Below are 12,038 nucleotides of genomic sequence, written 5' to 3'. Positions count from 1 at the left end.
TAAGCTAATAACTGTTGCTGCTCTTTTTATAGTTGCATACTTCAAAACCGAGTAGCAAGATTCAATATACATTAAATGAAAAATAACTCAACGGTAAACGATAATTAAAATCAATATACTCAACTAGCAAATAGTTAACAAACTTTACGTGTATGTATATATTATGTAAAACCAAAGTCCCTTTATAAAAATTGAAATAAATATATAACTATATATATATATGAAATTAAGCTTAATCAAATTTAACTTTTCATTTGTAGAATGCAATTTAATAAATGAACAATAATTCTAAATTCTTGCATTTCGATAAGTTAGAAGATTTACGTAAAAGATAAAGTAATTAAGTAATTAGTAAAATACAAAGTTGATTACTTGGTTGCACCGAGTCAAATTAGTTTCAGTCGAGTCAACCCAAGTCATGCTGAGTTTCGATAAAACCAAGTCCTTCTATCGGGTTGGTCTGATAGGGGGCTGAGTCAAGCTAACTCACTTTGTTGACTTGACAAGTTTTAGAATACTGGTTAGCAGTGTAGTCTTCTGGACTATAATATGAAAAACTATGATCAAACTTGTGGTAGCTTATATCTTTATTTACTAAGGTATGACTTTTAGAATCCAAAATGCTATTATTAATAAGGTTGAGGGAATCATGAGAAGCATTTCTTGAGGTGATTTAGAGGACCATAATCTACCTTATCAAATTCAGATTTTTTTTTGCTTAAGCCAATGGTTAAGAGGAGGTGTGGGCTTATTTTATAATATGATCTACTTGGTATATAATGTTTGATGTTTGAATTGTCATCCAAAGAAAGTCATGAGGAGAAAATATATTGCAAGATGCAATGTTCATATTTGCAAGGTTAATGACAAGTATTCTTGGCCTTCAAAGGAACTAACATGGGGATGGGAGGAGGTAAGCATGAGAACTGCCAATCACTTCCATATGGGGCCTAATCTCCTAATTTGGTGGATCTTAGCCCACCTCTTAATAGTTTTAATTGTAGCCCTAAAAAGGTTAAAAGACAGGACAACTAATCACTTACCAACTCCTTATAAGCCCTAGAAGGATTCCAATAATCCTCAAAATATATGGGATTATACTTCCCACAATATGGTATTACAACCTATCCCTTCAATAGGCACATGCATCTTTATGTGTGGGACAATGTTGAATAGCCATTGCCCTATGCATGGTCCTAGCTAGAAGGATCTCAACCTACACCCCGTAGCAACTTTGCTTATAGCTTAAAAAGACTAGAAACCATGACAATTATTTACTTAATTAACCTCTCGTAAGTCATTAATAACTTCCAACATATCTTCAATATGAAACTAAACTTCTTACAATACCATAAGACACTAGATTTTAGATAGAAAACTAGGAGTGGAGTGAAATTCAGGAAGTGTACAAAATGACTCTAGCTTATCACCCTATAGGTGAAGGCTTTGACCTAAACCATTTGCATCAATTGAGAAGTGTTCTATGGTTATGTCATGCAATTTGTACCATTACTCTCATCGACGTTGATGTTGTTTTAATACAGACAAGAAGAAAGGTTCCTCAATGGAAATGTTTCAGAAATTTTTACATGATCAAAAGCAAAGATATTGAATTGGTAAGTAGAACGCTGCAATTTGATGGAATATTGATGCTATTTCAAGAGCTAAAATGGACTCTATGCTTAGTCCATGAGATGGATACCTTTATGGAAGTTGAACTTTGGGGATCCAAGGTTTTTCTTGGCTAATAGGTGTACACAATACCTCTAAAGTATGCAACCTTGTTTTTATCTTGTCACTTTGCAAGAAAGTTGGGCATCTTGGAGAGTCAAGTTTAATGTCAAAATTCTTCTCCCTAATTCTATTAATGAAACCCTTGCATGGTGATGGAGATTGAGTTCGTTGTGGAAAGCTCATAATTCTTGTGCTAATAAGAGTAATCAATAAGCAAATGAGATTTTTTAAACTTTCTCAAAATCTTTGATAGGGTTAATGAAAGTGGAAACGTGAACTTTTAGTTGTAAAACCAAATAACAACCTAGTTGTGTCTGTATATGACATGTAAAGTAGTTTTCTTCATAAATTAAATGACCACTTAATTTTATGTAAGTGTTTGACATCTGAGAGTTCACTTGGTGTTGCATAAGACTTTGTTAGATATCATGCTTATGACATTGATTTATCTTACACTAGTTACAAATTTAGATGTGTATAAAAAAGTGATGTAATTGATATTTTTGGATATCTTACAATATTTTAAAGAGCTATTCCCTTCATTGAACATTTATAAAAAGTCACAATGGATGAAGTTGTCACTTCTCATACATAGTCTTGTAATAAAATTGTATCTTGTGTGTGAAAGGATTTATGATCTTTATTGTCGGATATCCTGCCATATACTTTGAGAGGTTGATGTTCTGGTTAAAATTTTTATGTAAAAAATGAGTGCACAACAAACAGATGGAGTTTGTGCTTCTTTTCCTTAAGTGGGTTAACATTCCAATTTTGGAGATCATGGTTATTGTGAATTTAGTTATCTTTTGTTGTATTAGTCATAATTGAACTTTTTTGTCAGTTTTATGAACTATATTTTGCAATAGGCTTTAAAACTTTTTAAGCTGGTAATATAGATATAATATGTTGTTTTCAAAAGTTTGAGATATTATTTCTGAAAGAAATTTTCTTTGAACATTCTTTGTAACTCAGGGTAGAGAATAAACTAAAACCAACTATTTAAAGAAACTATATGTACCTATATCTAGGGAAGACATACTCTACTCTAAATCTACAAAGATAGTAATTCAAGTTTACTATAGAACCAAACATGATGCCCATTAAAATGAAGATAGACAAAATATATATTTACTTACCAAAGGTTTTGACAACATTGATGGTTTTAATCCATGAATAAACAAGGTAAATGCAACCTACAATAGTTTAAAATAAATATTACCAATTTACATGTAGATCTATATTTGGCTAGAAGACCTCTATATTGAGATAGAAGAATTGTAAAACAAATTCCAATTAAACAAAGAGAATTTGTTTTGTTATTTTTGTTCTTACAAATATTATAATCATTCAAAGGGCACCATATTTGAAACTATCATAAAAAGAGAACTATAGTTCCCAATATTTTAAAAACTACAAAGCAAATAAATGTGGAAGTTTAAGGAAGCAAGTAATTGTACCTTGAATTTAAAAAGGAATAACCAAATTCCACTAGATGAGCAAAAGGATCGTAGAATAAAAACAAGTGATCCTATCTATCTTGGGTACATGGATTAAGTCAATAATACACAATGCACTTAATTCAAATTGAATAAAACTAATGAAAGCCTTGATTTTCTAAGAAAATTTTCAATTAGCAAAGACCATTAACATGCATATACAAACTGATTTTTTTGGATTAATACCATAAGAAACCATAAACTATAGCTAATTTGAGTCCTACTATACATAATAAAAATGTAGTTGTGTAGTTTCACCATAAAATAGCAAAAATTATGGCTGAAACTATTCTCAAATAAAAAAAAGAAACAAAGTTGAGTAGGGTGTTATGATGCTGGAGTGCAATAAGTATAGAACATAGAATAGGGTTAATACAATAATATAAGATACACTAGGGGTTAGGCCATTTCTTTACTAGATACATGACATCAACAATACATATGTTTTTATAACAAGAAATCAGGTAAAACATGTCATTAACACAACCATTGATTGATGTTTACTATCATTACCCCCAACCAAGGGACTAACACCCAAACTGGATTTTAGTTTTCTTTTAACTTGTGCACTGAGTACATCACTATCACATAAGCAAGGAAAAACAAGTTCTACTACTTATCCAAAGGGGGACTATAGTTTTCTTTTCAAGAATCAAGGTGAAATATCATTTGAGTTTTTGAGCTGACAAAATCTCATTGTCAAATATTAGACAGAAAATAATAACATAGTTATGTACTAAAAAAATATTTTAATGAAACAGATGAGAAACACCAAGTGGTGACATTTATTGAGAAAAAAAAAGAGAAGATAATAAAATTCATTCTAAAGAGAGTCTGAACTATAATAACACAATCTCTTATTATTGTAAAATTCGCTAGTCTTCCATTTATTGCAGAAGACGACATTCATCACATATTCGTAAATATTAGCTACATAACATCAAGTTGAAAATTTGAAATATTTACTTATTGTAATAAAACATTTATTCTGAAATTCTTATTATTAACCTCCACAAAGGCTAAAAGGGAGTGTGGTATAATTGTATTGCCATTGTTGCACAATAGTTACTATGCAAATAATGAAAAACAAAGTACGAGGTAATACAATGATAAGTCGCACGCCTATGTTAAGAAAAGACTTATAGCTAACAACATTTAATAGACATCCCTTTGATATTCACTTGATGGAACATGCAAGTATAATTTCACTAGGCTTGTTTCAAGAGATTTTCATAACATTTTGAGACAAAGTTTTCTCATCTGTTTTTTGCATTATTCTTTTGTCACTTAACATTATCTTCAATAGGCTCTGTCAAGATAATCAATGTATCACACATGCTCGGTTTGGTACAAAAATATTCAAACTTTGTCATACCAAGTGGTTTGTCATATTGCCAGCCAATTGCTCAGAGGATTGAATAAATCAGATTGAAATGTATCTCTTTGACACATAACCATGAACAAAGTGGAAGTCCACTTCAATTTGCTTTCTACAAACATGAAAAATGTATTAGCAACAAGATATAGAACTCCAACATTTTTCCCACTCACAATGTTAGCACTCAATCACATATAAACTTTAATCCATCTGATAATGCTTTTGCTTACAGAAGTTTGGCAGCTGGACATGGTAAGGCCTTGTGTTTAGCCTTGACACTTGAAGGAGAAATAGTTTTTGCTTCAAAAAAACAATGATACAATATTTTTTCCTCGAAATATGTGACAAATCCACTAATTGATTTCTGATCCCAGAGATTCTAACCCAATCAATGTTAGGGAAAGCACTTAGATTTGAGAATGGTGACAAGTGAATATGTAATAGTAATGATTTGTAATCTTTAGATGCCATAAAGTATGTTTTAAGGGAGCCCAATTGCTACATTTAGGAGCATGCATGAACTGAGATGCCTAATTTACAACAACATCGAGTTTATTCAAAGTAATATATTATAACACAACCACCATTCTACTATATAGAGAAGAGCTTGTAGAAAAAGTGTATACTTTTAGATGGATTGCCTAATGAAGAAGATTGTGAAGATAAGAATGTTTAGATAAAGCTAGAGAATGAGAATGACATTTGACTTTTTCTGTGACAAGAAAATAAGGAAAAGCTCCAAATCATTCATTGAGAAAGTAGTGTAAAGTAAGTAAATAATTTAATCAAGGAGAGAGGTAGTTGTCTTGAGGAAAATCAATTCATCAGCATATACTAAGAAAAGTATTTTTATCTTTCTCTTGATTGAAAATAAGAAACAATGCCTCAGACTATGATGTACACATACCTTGGCTTACGAGACAACAATTTAAACTATGTTATCAAGCTCGAGGGCCCATTTCAATTTGTGTAGAGTTTTATCCAATTTACATATACAATTTGATTATTGAGGATAAGAGAAACCTTATAGTGTGTGTGTGTGTGTGTGTGTGTCTATATATATATATATCTATATATATATATATATATATATATATTATATATAAAATCCATGAGAACCCATCTAGAAATATGTTATCAAAAATCAAGTGGCCACAATAGCTAACCATACTAAACTGCAAGTCTTAAACAAATAGTGTTCAGCTTGACATTCAAACTAAAAGACTAAATAATTAACTCTCACTTCTTGAAGAAAGTCTCATGCCAACATGGGCCTTATACCAAACTATGACATTTAATATTGTAGACCACTTTGATCCAATTACATTACATTCAAGTTTGTTTGGAAGTAAATGCCTCATTTTATTTCTTTCAAGAGCATCAATCTCATGTTACATGTCATTTTTCCAATGGTGTGAGGTGATGACTTCTTTGAACATTTGTTGGTAAATGTTCATGTTAAGAAGCTTGCTTTCAGTGTAAAAGATCTTAGTTTAAGGGACCTATTCATCAATCCAATTATGATTGGATGAACATGTGAACTTGGACTAAAAGGTCACTAGAATTTAGTTTGATAAGAAATGAATTTATTATCTTGTTTCTAGGTTTGTTTTATTTGGTTAGTTGAATGAAAGTTAACACTAAGAGGAGATGAAGTTTGAATTTGTTATGGAGGTCAAGGTAGCTATTTACAATGTGGTGTTGAAGAGGGTTCTACTAATATTCATACACGTGCTAAAAATTGGACCAAACACATGTGGGTTGAAGGTTGAACACTTGTTGGCTGGGCGGTTGGGTTCACATAATGAAGAGAGACACTTGTTAGAACTATATGCTTGTTCGTTATTTATATTTGATATTGGACATGATCCAATTTTTAAAGGCTTCATCCGTGGGTCCAACTTAGAGGAATTGACTTCATGCACTAAATATGAATGTCAGATCCTCTTAAATGTTCATCAAATAAATGTTCATCAAACATTACATGCTGAGAGATTATCATTTGGGTCTCTTTACATTCAAAATATAGGTAGCCTTTATGTTAGTTATATCCTAGAACAATGGATAACAGTGAAAACAGAAAACTCAAAGACAAAAGTTATCTAGAAAATGCCTAAAAAGAAGCTCATACGAAATTTTTTTGTTTCGTTTAATGATAAAAAAATGATTAATTATGTGTAGTAGTGCGCAAAATAATTTGACCATAAATTTTGGATGTGATTGTGATCATTTAGCAGTCACTTTAATTTTGATAACATGTCAATTCTTGTGCTCCAAATTCTATTTTTTTTCTAGACTATATAGACATTAAAAGTGATGAATAATTTCTTGCGACATCAAATCTCTTTCTATGACATTATTTTAAAATTATCCTTCATTATTAGATTAAAAATTTTAATAGAGGATTTCAATGATTTTTCAGTTATAACTTTGGAATTAGAAAAACTTTTATATACCTCAGATTTGGCAGTTTTAGAAATTGAGTCTACCACTAAAAGAAAATAATGGGGTAGGACCTTAAACATCCATACAAAGAACTTCTAAAATTTGAATTAGAAACATTAGGAACTATGAACAACAATTTGTAAGCATTTCCCACACAAAAAAATCACGCATTCTTAGGAATATGTGAACTTATTGAAATGCATTTATGTGAATTAGGCAAAGAAACGATCGTTCACTTGCATGGCCAAGTCATCAATGACACTCCTTATTAGAACTCGACTTCAATTGAAACATTGTTTAAAAGTACTCTCAAATAGTTTATGTTTTGAAAACTAGGTCCGAAAGAACATTAGCTCAATTATGGAGAGGACTATCATAAGGCTATTTGTGATTATTATGACTAAGAATGCATCCTACACTTCTTATTTGGTAAGCTTTAATGCAATAGTCATGGAAAAGATGTTTGAGTCACCCTTGCAAGGTATAAACTAAAAGGTGTTAAGGATCTTTTTGATCAAATAAACATGTCAATATACAAATTTGACATCTTGTGCAGCATGGACACAAACTTTTCTATTGGGTAATCACATTTACATATGGTGCTGGTTTCTGATTCCCATTAGTCACGCATTCATCTTCTTGAACTACCTATCTCAAGTATATGGCTCTATCTGATACAATTCTTAGGTTTATTCTTAGATTTTAATATATTGGTACCAGACCTTGGACCTGATTACTAAGATAGTACAAGTGACGGTAGGCCTTTTAATAACAAAAGGGTTCTAATGCAACAATATTACCTAAGATGATTGGCGTCAACCTTGTGATTTTAGCAATATCTTTACCTAACGTACATTTTCCATTCAAACAATATTTGGTAGGCTATAGTAAAGCCTATTAGCTAGGAAATGTCACTAAACCATGTCAAAAACATGATGATTTTAAGTTTCTTTAGATTAATTAATCTTTTGAGAAACCTTTAGCCTGGTTAGGCATTTGGCAAAGGAATTAAAAACTTTTTCCTATGTGATTGTTAATTGATAAAGAAGATCGAAAAGTCTTTTCCCTGATTGGCCATTTAGTAAAAGACATTGAAAATCTTTTTTTGATTAGGTGTTTTTGCGAAAGAAATTCAAAATTTTCTTGGCAAAAGAGAAAATGTTTCCCTTAATTTAACATCTGGTAAAAGAAATTTGATTAATTCTTTTCCCTCTCTCTACTTGCGTGCTTAGCACACAAAGGCTTGAGAAGGTCTTCAGTAAACAAAGAATTCATAGCCTTTTCGAACCTCAACTAGATGCCATGGCGACAATGATTCCATAAAGCTCCCTTTTCTCTACTTCAGCTTTTTGGCAAATGAAGATCTTATACTCCTTTTTCCTAACTAGGCACTTCAGCAGACAAAGAATTAAAACCAGTCTTGGCCCATTTCAGCATTTTATATTGTGACTTGACAAACCTATTGTTTCGCTTTTTTTCCTTAATTAGAGATGATTTAGGAAATGATTTTCCTTATGGCAATAGGAAGTTATTTCCCAAATGGTAGATTTTTTTATGAGGTCCAAAAGAAGTTAAAAAACTTTTTGGAAAGCTTGGGTTTAATTGAAAATCTTCTGACAAATTAACTTTTGAAAAAGAGTTGGCAGATTTTGGAATTTAAGATCTAGTAGTTGCTAATTGGAATTATGACTTGTACTTCTATGGAAACAAAATTTGCACATTTGTACACCCTAATCATCAACTCTATCATTTAAAAGGGAGTTCCATAAATTGGTCTGGTTTTCCTAACAAATAATTAAAAAAATGGAATTGTTAAATCTTCCTCTTTATTCAAATGTTGTCATGCCAATCTACTGACACAAGTGTGTGGCATGGATACAAGAATGTTTAATTGAATAGACAATAGTTGGCCTCTCATGCATCTTTCCTTGATATCTCACTTGATGTAGGTAGACTGTCTTGGATGTTGGTGAGGGAGCTAATTTGTTCAACTTATTTTAATCCACTCACTGAATAATTCTCGAGAAATGAAGACCGAGACAGTACAAATGACAAGGAAAATTTGAACACGTCCAACACATATAGAAGATTATTGGATTTAACTAATGCATTACAGCCTAAATGATTGCTAAATTTTTCCCATAAAAAAGGTATAAACTGTGCTTATCCTGCTATCAAAACATAAGCTATGTTAAGAAGGAATATTTTCCTTGGATTGTTCTATATAAGCTTGAAGGGGTATTCTAAAATAAACTAAACAATTTGAGTTTTTTAAAGAAATCAGATTCCCTGTCAAAATCTTAGATTTGTTGGATTTAAAATAGTTTTGCACGGTTCATTTTTTATTTTTATTTTTTACGAATTTTGATTTATATGCAGTTTCTTAAGCAAGTTAAGTCATCAAATACAATACTACTGGCAGTTATATCATGGATGAATATATAAATGCTTAGGGATAATAACTCAAGTAAGATGATTAGGAATAATAATCCGTATAATCAAGGTTTGGCTGTGTACATTAATGTTTATCTAATATTATTTGGATCTCATCTGCTAATATATATATATATATATATATATATATATATATATATATATATATATATATATATATATATATATATATATATATATATAGGAAAATTAGATGGTGATTCTGTCTTTTAGAGTCGCCTAGTCATCTAACCAAGGCTTAATCTAACACGATGAATGGTTAAGAGAACAATAAGGAGAAAAATGTAACAGATATTTGCATCCTTTAATATTAATTTATATTTTTTTTGTCTTGTTTTTCTTTCAACCACCCATTTGCTGCAGATGAATGACCTTGATTAGATGACTTGAGGATTCTAAAAAGCTAGAGTCATTGTTCACTCACTCATATATATATATATATATATATAAAATAAAGGCTATTTTGATATAAAACATGCTTTTAAAAAAAGTTAATTTTTTTTATTGTCATGTCATGGGGGCGATTCATTTTTTTTATTAGAAAAACACCAATAAGGCCTAACAAATGGTCAACTTAGTTTGTGTTTTGCAGCAACACGTTCTTAAGATCATATCAATAAGATTAGATTGCAAAAAAAAAAAAACACTTTAAAAATCAAAATCAAATGGTCAGGTGACCTAAGTGTTCAGTTTTTACCAACTTCTCTCTCTCTATATGTGTGTATATCTACATAATCCTTAGGCCATCAGGACCTCCATCCAATCATAGCCTTTTGATGCCTGGATGGAGAAATATCTACAGTAATAGTGTGTGTGTGTGCACACACACCCCATCCCTGGGGATATTTTTTTGACCGACACAAGCTAAGACACAAAAAATCAGCGACAACGACTTTGGCATGGGAACAGCATTTTCTGGCACTTCCGGAAACAAGAAAGTCCTGGAATACCCACATTCTGCCGCTTCCCAGCGTCAATAATATAATTTCCAAAGTGACAAGGCAAGACACTGACGATCTTAAATCGTGAAATATTGATAAATCACTGGCGACAACAAAGAGTCACCACTGTTGAGGGATCACCACTGTTGAGGGAGATCTCTGACCATGGCACAAATAGTCAAGGAAGCCTACAGTGACGTAAGCGTCACCGACCACCTCTTCGACGTTGTTTTACCAACAGTGATTCAGTAACTGTTGGTAACAGACCGTCAGAGCTCTTAAGAAATGTTGTAGTGAACTTTGATTCTTATGTTCCGGTGATTTTTCTGGCCAGGCCAGGGATGGGCAAGCTCAGCTCCGCCATTATTTTGAAGGAGGACAGTGAGACACAAACAAGGCTGAACAAAACCTGTTCATGGGCTCAAAACCGGATCTCTTCGCAATCAATTACTGTCCTCCATCATTCAAACACTCCTCTTGTAATAAAATTTCTGGCTTGATCTCATGCCCCACTGCTTATTGGAGCCATCTATCCTTTGGGAGCAAAACGTTGTTCCTGGCCACCCCTCAAAGAGGCTGACCCCATAAAGCGGAGACCCTCACAGACAAGAGATGCTGGCTTCACGTGGAGCTGATCCTTTTTAGGACCCTCCCTGTTGATGCCAACTTCCCTTGTGCTTATTCTTTTCCAGGCACGCAAGCACCGGATCCTTGTCGAGGAAAGGCGGAATGCAATAGCCTGCGAAGGAATGGACCTGGACTAAAGGTGTCCATTCAGTGCATGACAAAATCTGCAGTCTCTTTGGTCCACTCCGACACCTGTGGCCACCTCTTCCAGTATTATGCAGCTGCGGTCTTGCCATGTTTCACATAGAACTTGGTGTATCAAATTCTGCAGCTTTGGACCAAGTGGCACCTCTCATTTGTCTCCACGTACCCTTACTAGCCTCAGATACTTTTGGTTTGGCTTTCCATGATGTTTTTCTTTTTAAGCCCTTCTTCAAAAGTTTAATTTTAACCCAAAATGCATTATATATGTTCATCCTGATATTGTAATGGCTGCTTGGCAACAGTAATAAATTGTTATTGCTCCATGAATCTACTCCAAAAATTATGTAGATTTACGAAACATTGTAACAATCACATGAATATGCCTTAGTTTAGAGCAGATCCATACAATAGTACTAATCTGTTTTTGTCACCAAACTGCCCCTCGCAACACTGTGCATGGTACAACAGCAGATTGGGTAGGTTTATAAAATGTTGTAACAATACATAAGTTTTTTATGAACCTAACCTGCCTCAATGTTTGGGGTGAGAGATTCATCCATGGAATAGTAACAACTAGTTATTATTGCCAAACTGCCCCTGCAATACTGTGCATGGTAGCGGTCAGGCTAGCTGTTGTAACATGAGCTGTGATAGCAAATAAAAGATCTTCTATCCTCGAACGGGTGGGTGCAATGAGGAGTCTGTTTCCGTTTCGAATATCTAAGACATCAACATCCTATGTTGCAAAAGGGAGGACACCGGTACACAAGTTAAAACATGCAGAGGCATCACTCCAAGGCACCAAAAAGCATACATGGT

This window comes from Nymphaea colorata, chromosome 2 (genome assembly GCF_008831285.2).
Source record: "Nymphaea colorata isolate Beijing-Zhang1983 chromosome 2, ASM883128v2, whole genome shotgun sequence".
NCBI classification, from domain to species: domain Eukaryota; kingdom Viridiplantae; phylum Streptophyta; class Magnoliopsida; order Nymphaeales; family Nymphaeaceae; genus Nymphaea; species Nymphaea colorata.
The sequence above is the reverse complement of the archived record's forward strand: the minus strand, read 5'-3'. Positions refer to the sequence as shown.